Source organism: Phocoena sinus, chromosome 7, assembly GCF_008692025.1.
Source record: "Phocoena sinus isolate mPhoSin1 chromosome 7, mPhoSin1.pri, whole genome shotgun sequence".
In the NCBI taxonomy this organism is placed as follows: domain Eukaryota; kingdom Metazoa; phylum Chordata; class Mammalia; order Artiodactyla; family Phocoenidae; genus Phocoena; species Phocoena sinus.
The window spans coordinates 56,051,411-56,064,205 of NC_045769.1; the positions used below are offsets into that span (position 1 = coordinate 56,051,411).

The 12,795-nt window shown below is 39.1% G+C and overlaps 1 protein-coding gene across 1 annotated transcript in view; it reads left to right on the forward strand.

The window, feature by feature from the left end:
• Positions 1-12,795, forward strand: part of PDE11A (phosphodiesterase 11A) — a 421,332-nt gene that overhangs the window by 159,004 nt on the left and 249,533 nt on the right. The window lies entirely within an intron of this gene.

Below are 12,795 nucleotides of genomic sequence, written 5' to 3' on the forward strand. Positions count from 1 at the left end.
AATTAAGTTTGTGAACTCGTGACTTGAACCACTCTTTTGTGACTCTTCTAACCATGAGGTGAGGTGACTTTTTATAAAAGTAACATTTTTTATTTCCTTTACATGTGTTTTCGGTCTTGATCTGCTGTCACCTGAGAAACATAGACTCTGCCACTGATGGGGGACCTTCGACGTCTAGCCTAGCCCTGTGTATACAGATGAGGCAGCTAAGGGTTGGAAGGGTTTGCCCAAACTCACACAGCTGAATAGAAGAGAAGCTTGGGTGCCAGCCTCCCATCGTACCCACCCAGCAAGGGAAGGCCCTCAGCACTGGTGGGCATGGATCGCAATCCACACAGTGCTCCACAGCCCTCTTCTGGGAGTGGGGTGAGGAGAAGCAAACGAACCCTGGGGAAGCAGTGCCCTTTGTGCTTGAGCTGAGTGGAGCGACCCTGAGCTGGGCTGTGCTCTCCAGCAAAGGTCTGTCCTGCTGCTTCCCAGGTGCAGTTTCCAGGTTCTTCCACTGCTGCTTCAGACCTGTGGACACTTACACAGTGTACTCCAGTCAGGAGGCGGAGGCTCCTTTCCTCCTCACGCAGGGGCTGCTCTTACTCCAAGGGTGAGCAGCTAGGTCTCAGCCTCAGGCCTGCCACACCTTGGCTCTCAGGGTCTGTTAGACCCTCTGGCTCTTTGTGGGAAATCTGCTGGTTAAATACATAACAGTATTGAAAATAATGATCATCTTCAGTCTAACTTCTTTTTTTTTTTTACACCTTTATTGGAGTATAATTGCTTTACAATGGTGTGTTAGTTTCTGCTTTATAACAAAGTGAATCACTTATACATATACATATGTTCCCATATCTCTTCCCTCTTGCGTCTCCCTCCCTCCCACCCTCCCTATCCCACCCCTCCAGGTGGTCACAAAGCACCAAGCTGATCTCCCTGTGCTATGCGGCTGCTTCCGTCTAACCCTCAACAGCAGTTTAATATCTTTGCCATGAACTCTCGTCAAAGACCAGGAATTGTCTAGCAATTAAGTGCTGTTTTAATACCTCAGAGAATGATATTTTACCATACTTTACTTAAAAAATGTTATTGTCTTTACCTTTAGGTTTGCTTTCCTCAAAGAATGAGAACCTTAGGATAAATTTTGGACATTTAATCATAAGTATTGTAAAACTTACAACATTAAGCTTTAAAAATTTTTTTATTGAAATAAAGTTGATTTACAATGTTGTGTTAGTTTCAGGTGTACAGCAAAGTGATTCATATATATACATATATATATATGTAACTGAAAACATATATATTCCTTTTTAGATTATTTTCCGTTATAGGTTATTACAAGATATTGAGTATAGTTCCCTGTGCTATACAGTAGGTCCTTTTTGGTTATCTATTCAACATTACATTTTTTAAAAAATCTATATATGTTTAAAATGTTTAGGAGTGTTTCCCTATATCTTAGCAGAGTTTGGTGTTATTTCTACTCAGCAGGTGTGGTTTAAGCAAACAATAGCCTTGCAATTATCCTGCGATTGTGTAAAACTCAGTAGAACCTTGGGAGAACACACACACACACACACACACACACACACACACACACACACCCCAATAGCCCATATTTGTGAAGTGCTTCCAGATGCTTTGTGAAGCATCTGAGTTTATTCAATACTCACTGCATCCTTACGGGATAGGTATTATTATCATCCTCACTTACACGTGAGGACTTAAGGCTCCAAGAGTCGAGTGACTTATTAGTCTTCCCCACCACCTGACTCTGAAACCCCCACAAGGAGTGGGAAGAGGTGGGGTGCTCGGTGGTTCTTGGCCGGCTGTGGGCTCTCCCTGAGCAAAGGCAGGAAGGGGCATTGGTTGGGGCTTTTCAGCTTCCAAGGTTCCTGAGCCACTCCCAGGTCCCTGTGAGGGCAAGTGGCTGGGGGACCATGTGGAATCTAAGCAAGGACAAGCTCACTGTTCGCTAGTTCAGTTAAAACAGACATGGAACTAATTTAAACCAGCTTAGGGTGGTCACTTTTGTAAATCTTCTAACATGGACTAGTTTTTACCCTGCAGTCTTGCTCTCTGGCAAGTCCGATGAAAAAATACAGGAGACAGACAATGATATGGAAAGTGCAGGCAGAGCTGGAGAGAATAACAGCGACAGTAATAGCTTCAGGGTATAAAGTAGGGAGGGGGTCAAAAATCACTCCCTAGACTAGATGACTAGATGGTACATGCATAAAGGTGTTGGTGTAGTACTGAAGGTTAAGAAGACCTTTTCACTATCACAGCTGAACATTCTAAGACTGTAATATTGGGGTCAGGGCAGAATATCTGGGCCTAGCCTATCATTTCTTCTTTGCCCAACCCCTCCCCCTCACAGTAAGGAGGAACTCCTTTACTCCAGAGGGGCAAGGTCTGCAGGTAAAAGTGAACTATGTGCAAAAAGAGGAGACTAATCTGTTTGGTACCATTTGAGAAGCTGTGAGGATTTTTTGCCGAGGTTACTGCTTGGGGAGGTGGGGTGGGATTGGGGTATAAATGTGGCATCACCATGCAGAAAACCCGTCAATGCCCTGCTTTCCTTTAACACGCTTCTCACCAAAGGTTTGTTGAAACTTCAGACTCAAAGGGATAGCTGTTCTGTGCACTACCCTGATTGTCAGGTAGAAATGATAGGAAGGAGATCAGATACAGTCACTCCATGTGTAAGAGGAGAAGCCAACTCAGGACACCAGATGCCAAAATCTGGTGCTGGCACAGAAAACAGAAAATCATGCCGAGTCAGAGTTCTCTGGCTGGGACTTCGTCCTCCTCACCTCAGAATGCTGAATGGATGGAATGATATTAAAAACCTTTGTCATCTAGATTTAATCAGGGGGTTGAATCATTATTATAGAGGGACCCAAGCAACATCTGTAAATGCTACATGATCTTATTTTACTGATTAAGAGCACACTTAGATTCCTATCCCAATATTAGAAAACAAAGATGGAACTTGACAACATGATTTTTAATTTTGAAAAGTTCATATGGAAAAATAAACATATAAAAGTAGCCAGAAAAAATGTTTTAAAGGCAACAAAGATGTAAAATGGATGAGGTTTTGCCTGTGAAGCTGTTAAAATATATTATAAAACTAGAGATTTGTTCCTTATAAGAAACAACTGAACAGAATAGAGTCCAAAGACCCCTATACATGTGAAAAGCTAGTAAAGACTGTTCTCTTTCCTGTAGAGTTTAGAAAATTATTTCTGAGAAACAAAAGTGTGTTGGAGGACTAGAGAGTTTCAGACTTGAAATGACAGTGTTTTGAGTTTGTTTTTTTACTGCAAGCATTTCAACAATAAAGATGCTTTTGTAATTATAAAGGAATACGTATAAGTTCTCAACGTCACTGAGCAAATCCAGAATTCAGTCATGCCTTGCCCTTGTTACTTATGACCTTTCTTTCTTTATTATCATCAGCAAACCTATCACTCTCCATCCCTCTCTCCAACCCTCCGGTTAGCCTGGTACGTTGTTTCAGGCAAGGGATTGCACTGAATACAGAGACAAAGAACTCCATTCGGTGTTTGTGAGTGCCAAAATGGGCTTTAAAAAGTTATGACAGAGTTATTATTCTCAAAAACCAAGACTTTTTCATTGGCAAGAACCAGGCTTTCTTAGAGACTTGAAGGAACCAGAGCTTAACGTTGTACCCAAAACAGTAGATTGGAAAGAGAATAGATGAAGCCCTAGACTCTCCCATTCATGAGTTGCCCGGACTAAAGTGGGAGAGTTGGAGAGAAGAGGAAATACGGTTTTCCAGCTCTCCTAGCCCTGCCCAGCCTCAAGGCCACACTCATAGTGGAGCTAGGGGGGTGGTGGGGATTGAAAGTCCCCCCAGACCCCGCGACAGGGAAGAAGACTGGAGGCGGCAATATGGGAGGAGCCACGGGACAGCCAGAGCCCCACAAAAGCATGAGGGGCAAATACAGTTTTCCCATTTCCTGATAGAAGGTAACAGAGGGAGGGCTGAGACCTGAAGAAAGAAGCCTGTCAGGACGAGGGAGGCACAGAGGATCTGACCTGGGCCTGGGGAGCTATAGGTGTAGATATTTAAGCACATCCACTGTTAGGGATGACTAGGCTGAAGATCAGTGAGGCTGTCTTGCCTCTTAGAGGCCAGCCTGGGTGAGAGGGTGACTATAGATCAGCTGCTTTGCTCCAAAGAAGCCAAAAAGTTGCATGTCATCCTGGTGAGAATTTCAGTATTAAATGAATTGAATTCTGAAACCATTGAGAAAATCTGAAGTGGCTGAGTTAACTGGATTGTCTCTTTAGTCTTCTGTCAGCAAGCAGAACTAGGGCTCAAGAAGAGATTCAGTTGCCACAGGAAAATAACATAAGTGACTTTTTGCACAGCTATGTCTGTGGCCTTTGAAATTTATAATCAGTATACAAATTGTATTCTCTAGTCAATCATCTTATATTCAGTACACAAATATGACAAAGCAAGCATTTGAGATTAGATTGGTGGGAAGATTGATGGATTGTCCTACAAATGTTTTGGAAACAAATAGCTGGCAACTTAGGAAAAAAAAATTCAAAAAGCTGGATTCTTACCTCATACTTGTCAAAATGTAATTTTCTATAAGGCAAAATCGTAACTTTCATGTAAATATTTAATAAATACATATCAAAGATTATTTTTAATTCATTAATTTATGAGGGAACAAATAAGATGTTAAAACAAGTCCAAAGAGCATTTGAGAAGTTAGGTATTTATAGGCAATGTTAGGATAAAAGTTCTCAGAGACAAAACTTTTTAGAAACAAAGCAAGTCCATAAACTGTAATCTTTAAGGTTATCTTTTCCATAGGATAGAAATTTTTAATCAGAGAAAAAGCTACAAATTAACATGTAACTTTATTAAGTCTGGAGTCTTTAATAAGTAGTAACCAAGGATGGGACTTAGTACATTTCTTAGATTGGGGCTGGCAAATTTTTTTTTGTAAGTTTTCAGATAGTATATTTTTTAGGCTTTGCAAGTCACATGATCTCTGTCGTAGCTACTCATGGTAGCATGAAAGCAGTCTTAGTATGGCTATGTTCCAATAAAACATTAGTTATAAAAATAGGTGTAGGGGGGACTTCCCTGGTGGTCCAGTGGTTAAGGCTCCGTACTCCCAATGCACGGGGCCTGGGTTTGATCCCTAGTCAGGGAACTAGATCTCACCTGCATGCCGCAACTAAAAGATCCCGCATGCTGCAAAAAAGATCGCACTTGGCAACAGAGATCCCACGTGTAACAACTAAGACCTGCCGCAGCCAAATAAATAAATATTAAAAAAAAAAAAAGTAGGTGGTGAGCTATATTTGGCAGCAGGCAGTAGTTTTCAGTTCTCTGCCCTAGATAATTCTTGTGTGGCCTGTACTCTCTTATGACATTGAAAGGTGAGCTGCCCCCCTTTTTGTTTTATTTCTGTAAGTCAGTATAAATTTCAGATGGATCAAAGACTTAATGTTTAAAAAAAAGAATGTAAAAATACTGGTGAATATTGTTTTATAGTCATTCTGTGGGTAAAGGCTTATTAAAACATTCATGCAATTCCTTAGAGAATATAAGCACATTAAAACACTTCTATGATTTTGCAGCCATCAGACTGGTAAAGATTTAAAAGTATTATAACAGTGAGTTTGAGTGTGGTTATGAGAAAATGGACATTATCATTACTGATGATGAGAATTCAAATTGGGGTAACCTTTATGGATATAAGTTTGGTGAAATATATTTCAATTTTAAAAGGGCCTAGCCTTTGCACGCAGCATTTCTTCCTCTTAAAATTTAGCATAACGAAAGAGATGGAGAAGAAAGTAAAATCAGTATATAAGAATGTTTATTGCAGTATTTACAGTAGTGAAACTATAACTCAAATATCAAGAGAAGTTTTATATAATGAAATTTTATATGTCCTTTAAAATAATGATGTATATCTATATTTATAGGAACAATATCCTTGATATATTTTTAATCAAATAATAAAGGAGAGAAAACAAATATAAAAGGAAGTGATTTTTATCAATATATGGGTACATAAATGAGGTCATATTTTCACAACTATTAAATTGATGGAATTTAAATTTTCTCCCTTTGAGTTATGTTTCCTTGTATCTTCTCTGTTAGGCAGAGTCAGGAATTTATCACCTCATGGGAAAAAAGGGCAGGTACTGGATCTTCCAGTAAGAGAGTGAACTTGAAAGTCGGGTGTCAGGAGAGAGGATCTGCTAAATGGATTTATATTGCCTTTTACCAGTTAAGGGCCAACCTGAAAACAAACAAACAAATAAACAAACAAAAAGGACAGGAAGTAAAACTCCATAATCCACAAAAGAAGAAGCATTCACAACCCTATGCTTCCAATCATCACCCCACCCATGCCGCACATAATGCGGGGAGAGCTTCCCAATGCAGTGAAAATTGGGCGGGGTGAAGTAGAAAGCTGAGTGTGGTTGTCTGCATCCAGCTATCTTGGGCAGAGTACAGTGTTCATTAGAACAAGTCACACATACCTGCTTGGAGCAGTAAGGGCGAGTGCCTGGCCAGGCTCAGGGATGTTTCTTGAGTCCTCCTTGCTGCCATAGAGTAGCAGGAGAGGTGGGGTGGAACAAGAAAACTTTCAGACAAGCCATCTTGGAAACAGGGCTGTCAGTGTGTCAGGATAATTGACAGTGTGAGTGACAAGTCACCCTGCAGCTGCTAATATTGGTCAACTGAAGAGAATTTCATCACACAAAAATATCTATGTCATATGAGACTTCAGAGTAAGCAAGGGAGGCTTCTGCTAGGCAGGGGCTGAAATTGCTGCCAGAGGAGAGAGTTGGTGAGAAAGTACTCAAAGACGATAGACTGAAATTCAAATGCAGTCACCCTAATTCACTCCCCTGAAGTCACCCCTCCTCCATTATTCACTTAAATATAAGCATAGAACAAAAAGTCCCCAGCATGGGGCTAATGCAAAGATACTACAAGAAAAAAGAAGGAAAGGAATGTGAAAACAAAAACCAGATGAAGAACACACCCCAGAAAAACTGCTAACAGTTTTCCATGAAATGAAATTAAAGATAGTGTGATCTCTCAGGGGGGGAAAAAGTGTTCAAAGAAAAGATACAAGACTCAAGGAATAAATGATAAGCAGTAAATATTAATAGATAAGAAAACTGAGTTGGCAGAGCTTAGAAAGAAATAGAAGAAAAATATATAACCATATAGAACTGCATATTACATTAAAAACATCAAAAAAGAAGAGAAGAACTTCTAAAATACTTTCAGGGGCATGGAGGATAAAATTGGAAATGAAATGGAAAATAATACAGAATAAAAAGACAAGATAGAATGATTAAAATGGAGTCAAAATAAAGGAAGTCCAAAATAAGGATAATTGGTATCTCTGAAGAGAACATGACAAATGAAACAGGAAACAAAGTCAAATTATAACAATAGGACATTTTATTGAAATGAAGGCAAACTTGAATTTACAGACTGAAAGAACATATCATTTCAGGAAAAGTTGATGCTCACTGCTTAGTACTGAAACACATTCAGTGCTAATGAACTTCAAAGATAATTAAAAAATTCTTTGGGCATCTAGACAAAATCAAGTCACTTATTGGAGGAAAATTCATTCTGGTGTTAGTCTTCCTGGTAGCACTCTCCAGTTCAAGGAGACAACATAGTGATAGCTACCAAGTCCTCAGGGAAAGAAAATATGACTCTACAATTTAAAATCCAGCAAATTTCATATTCAATTATGTAAGCCACAGATAGACACAGAATTTCATCACACAAAAATATCTATGTCATATGGGACATTTATGCATTTTAAATATGCAAAGGAGAGTGCAGGAAACATAGTTCCAAGAAGCCCTTCCTGAAAAATATGAGAGGTTGAGATCAAGCCAAGCAAGCAATGGAGAAAACATGATAAATAAGAGTAGTATTGAGTATTGAATATAGAGCTAAGGCAAAAAAACAGTAGGCATATGCTTATAGAGGAACACTGTGCCTAGAGACTAGATCCCTTTTACATTGAGTGGTGTCTAGCCTGCTGTTTGTCTGGGGAGAGATGATACCTCATTGCTCAAATGTTCCCTGTGAACACAATCTGGAGAAATGAACCAGACAGCGAGCAGGGCCTTGCGGTCTTGGCGTACACAGCCAAGACTTTCTACTCAGCACTATGCCTCTTTCAACAGGTATCTTTTTTTTTTTTTTTTTCAACAGGTATCTTGATTGCATGGAATATTTTAATTTTAATGTGTCAAACTTATCAATCTTCCTTTTTGATTTGTGACTTACAGTTTTTGTTTTTAAAAATTATTTATCTACCTCCATGTTATAATGACATTCTCTTATCTTTTCTTTAATCCATCTGGTTTTTATGGGCTTTTATATCCATCTAGACTTTTTTGTGTATAGTGTAAAGCTGTATATGTATAACCAATTGTCTCAGAACTATCCCCCCCTCCCCCTTTCTGAATTATATCAAGTCTCCATATATACCTGGGACTGTTTCTGAGCTCACTATTCTGTCCCATTGCTCTATTTGTCTATTTCCAAACCAGTATTACACTTTCTCAATTTCTATAAGTTTATAATCCTCTTTGATATTTGGTAGGACAAGTCCTCAATGTTGTTCTTCTTTAAAATTGACTTGCCTATTCTTGACCTGTTGCCCTTCCATATAAATTTTAAGAGCAGCTTATCAAATTCCATGAAAAACTCTGTGTAGATTTTGATTGAAATTGCTTTAACTGATAGATTGATTTGCGGGATTTCTGCAAGTAACAGAATCTACAGGGGAAAATGGCTTAAACAATAAGAACATTTGTATCTTAACACGACAGGAAGGCTGCAGAAGGCAGTTCTGGGGATGTTGCAGCAGCAGATAATGTAATCAATGATCCAGGCTTTGTCCTTTTCCTGTGCGTGTCTCAGTGGTTGGCCTTCACCAGCTGGCTTTCACCCTCATGGTCCAAGAGGCTGGCACAGCTCCAGGCAGCATGTCATCCTATAACTGTGTCCCCGAAGAAGAAGGGAAACGTCTTTTTACATATCCTTCTCTTTCTCAGGGAGGAAAGCCTTTTTCAAAAGGGTTTTTTCCTAGCTGACTTTCCCTCCAGACCCATGGTCAAGAACAAGATGTTCAAATCATTTATATTCTCAATATTTTTTTGTTCTTTATCTATCATTCTCTGATAGACGTGTGTTCAGATCTTCAACATAACTGATTTATCACTATCTTCTTGTCCAGTTCTGTAGGTTGTTGACTTAGTTGTCTGTATTAATCCTAATTGTTTATGTGTTTTTGAATTTGGGATTGCAGCTCATTTTAGTGGGAGGGTGTTTTATTTGTTTGTGCCATTGTTTTTTTTCATTCTCTCTTGTACTCTTCCCTCCCTGTCTAATAGTTTGCACAACTCCTTTGTCCCTAGTCAGGAACCAGGTCTTATATTGATGGCTTGGGTCTCCTGCTGTGTGGTAATATTACACTATACCAGAAGCAGCTTGGTTCAGTTTCTGTGGGTGAAGCTAGGCCACCTGTCTCAAGGGAATACTTTTAGTCCCCAAACCCCAGTAGAAGCTGAAATCCCAACCATTGCTCCTTGCCTGTTTCTGGACTTGGAGCACAGTAGGTCTAAGTCTTCAGGCTCATGCCTTTAGAGATCTTATTTTTTCTCTCCCCTCTGCTCCCCTCCCCTTATCTTTTCTCTGCCTTTAAACCTCTATATGTCTTTCTGGTTTTTTCTTTCTGTAGTTTATCGATCTTTGTTCTGTTTTTGGAAGAGAGCAGAAGAATCAAAGCATGAACTTATAGCACCATCTTTCTTGGCATTCCATACACTACTTTTTACACTCAGAAAAAAAGTATCATTTCAGGAAAAAAATCTGCTCAGTTTCCTCTGAAAATAGCTTTTGCTTTTCTCTATTTTATTAGAATCATTCCTGGAAACAAAAACTTCTGGTTTTTGTGTGTGTGTGGTTTGTATATTTTTAAAAGCTGGTTATTGCAGATGTATGGTATTTCATGGCCTCTCTACATTTGAGGGAAAGAGGGAGAAAAAAGCATTTAAATCTAGTTGTAGAAGCTTTGATTCATCAAGATTTTAACTCAGTGTTAAGACTGCATTCATAGTCTTTAAACTGGGCCATCAGGTGTAAACTGATCAGTTTACTCCGTGGATGCCAAAAATAGAAATGAGGAATACCTTCCTAGCCTTCTCTCCTGCCAAAATTAATGTTTTACCCTCTTTCGCTTTTCTTTAGTGTTTCAGTCAATCAGTTTTTTTTAACACCTTTATTGGAGTATAATTGCTTTACAATGTTGTGTTAGTTTCTGCTGTATAACAAAGTGAATCAACTATATGTATACATATATCCCCATATCCCCTTCCTCTTGCATCCCCCTCCCACCCTCCATATCCCTCCCCTCTAGGTGGTCACAAAGCACCGAGCTGATGCTTCCCACTAGCTATCTATTTTACATTTGGTAGTGTATATATGTCAATGCTACTCTCTCACTTTGTCTCAGCTTCCCCTTCCCCTTCCCCGTGTCCTCAAGTCCATTCTCTATGTCTGCGTCTTTATTCCTGTCCTGCCCCTAGGTTCATCAGAACCTTTTTTTTTTTTTTTTAGATTCCATATATATGTGTTAGCCTACGGTATTTGTTTTTCTCGTTCTGTCAGTCAATCAATTTCAAGTGACTTTGTCAATGGTATTTTCCACTAGACTGAAAAAATAAAAAGATTGTTCCATAGCTAGCTGCTGTCAACATTAGGAACTACTTAGTCCTTTGAACTGAATATTCCCTGCTTAATGTTATTCCATGCCATGAACCTGTCTAAGCAATTCCTATCAATTCTCTTAGCTCTTTTCTAGCTCGTATACTTACTATTATCTCTATTTCTTTTTGCACTTAGTCGAGGAAAGCGAGAATGAAGACATTTTAATCTTCTGTCCTGAGGCGCTGTCTCAGCACTGGTGTTTACATGTGTTCTTCTTTCATGGATTATCCTGATGGCTGGCAGCTATTTTGTTGTTCAGAACTCCATGAAGTACTTTATAGCTGAGCTTATCAATATGAGACTGGTTTCTGGAGTTTATTTTCTAAACCATGAAGCACAAGCTCCACTTGTTTTCTAATGTGTTCCTTAACTTCTTGGTTCTTATGTGAATACACATACAATTTAGCCATTGAACTAGATGATCTTCCTGAACCCAACACTTGAGAGGAAGAGATGGAGATAGTAATTGTCATCTGATTGTTCTGAAACAGCCACTATCCTAAGTGGATGGTAAAAATTGCTTCAGGCTTTCCTTTCTACTTCACTTTCTCTTCCTTTTCCCCATCCTACTTTCTTTAATTTTCCTTATCCCTGTAAGGAAACCAACTTAAATTCTATTTGATTTTTATTCCAAGTGCTTTTTCCAGAGTGCAGAATAGAAGGTATCTAAAAGAATTCCAAGAATTACCCAAACATTGTTATGTATATATATACATATGTATATACTCACATCATTAATCATTAATATATCATATTATGTATTTATATATATTGACTCACTTTATTAGTAATTATATGTCAGTATATTAACTCACATCATTAATCATTTATATATGTTAAATATATGTATATAGGTATATGAATATATGTGTGTGTATATATGTATATGTCTCCAACTTCTGAACTTTAGTCCCCACTGTCCATCTCCACCGCATCCTGTCACTTCTGAGGTTTCCTATTTCAGTTAATGGATAACTCAAGCTAAAAACCACAGAGTAATCTCTGAGTGTTTCTTACCATTTACATTCAATTGTTTGTAAGGTCTGTTGCCTCTACGCTGAAACATCATTTCTAGCCCCTCCCTCCCACCCGTTCTACCACTTTCTTTACTCTGACTTTACTAGTCTCTAGCTTGGAAATTTTCCTCTTCACTCATTTCTTTACTTGCAGCCAGGGCACTCTTCCTTTTCATCAGTTCTTAATACTACTTCTAGTTATCTTTCTAAAACATGCATCTGCCCGTCTCATACTTCAAAATATTTATTATCTGTTGCCTACACAGTAAAGTTCAAATTGCCCAACATTCAAGGTCCATCACCTCTGTTCCCAACTTAACTTTTAGCTTTCCTCTCTGGTCCTCAGGCTCACTCTATCCCATTCTTCCTCTTCCACCTCTCCTCCCCATGGTCAGCCTATGCATCTGTTGCCTCTGTATCTTTGCATATATAATTCCTGTGAAAGACAAAAGGCACCAGACAATTAAGGAGATTATTTCATCTGGGCTATTGCAATAGGAAGAACATTCATTTATGAGGAACATTTCAAAGAAAAGAAAGGGTGCCTGGGGTCCTACAGAAGCATGTAGACAAAGGAGTTAACTGCATCATTTGTGCATTCCAGAGGAGTCATGAGGACAAAGGTCTTATTTTGGAACGTTCTAGGGGAGGGTGGTTCTTTGAGGTTAGCCAAATCTGGAAGACAAAGCAGTAGGGGTATTTCTTCATCATTATACCATTTTTGGGGGAGCAGGGCTTAGGTAAAGTTCAACATTGTCACCTCTGTACTGACTATTCTTTACAAATCCCAATTCCCCCGTCTCATGCTGGTTTTTCTTTCTTCAGCTAAGTGCCTTTGAAGGCTGATTTCTATGTACTGCGCCACTTGGGCTTTCTTGTTCTCTGGCTTTCAGTTGCGTTTGACAAACGGGAGGAAGCAGCAGAAGATTTAAAAGCTGAAGGAGAGAGCTACTGGGAGTAGGTATT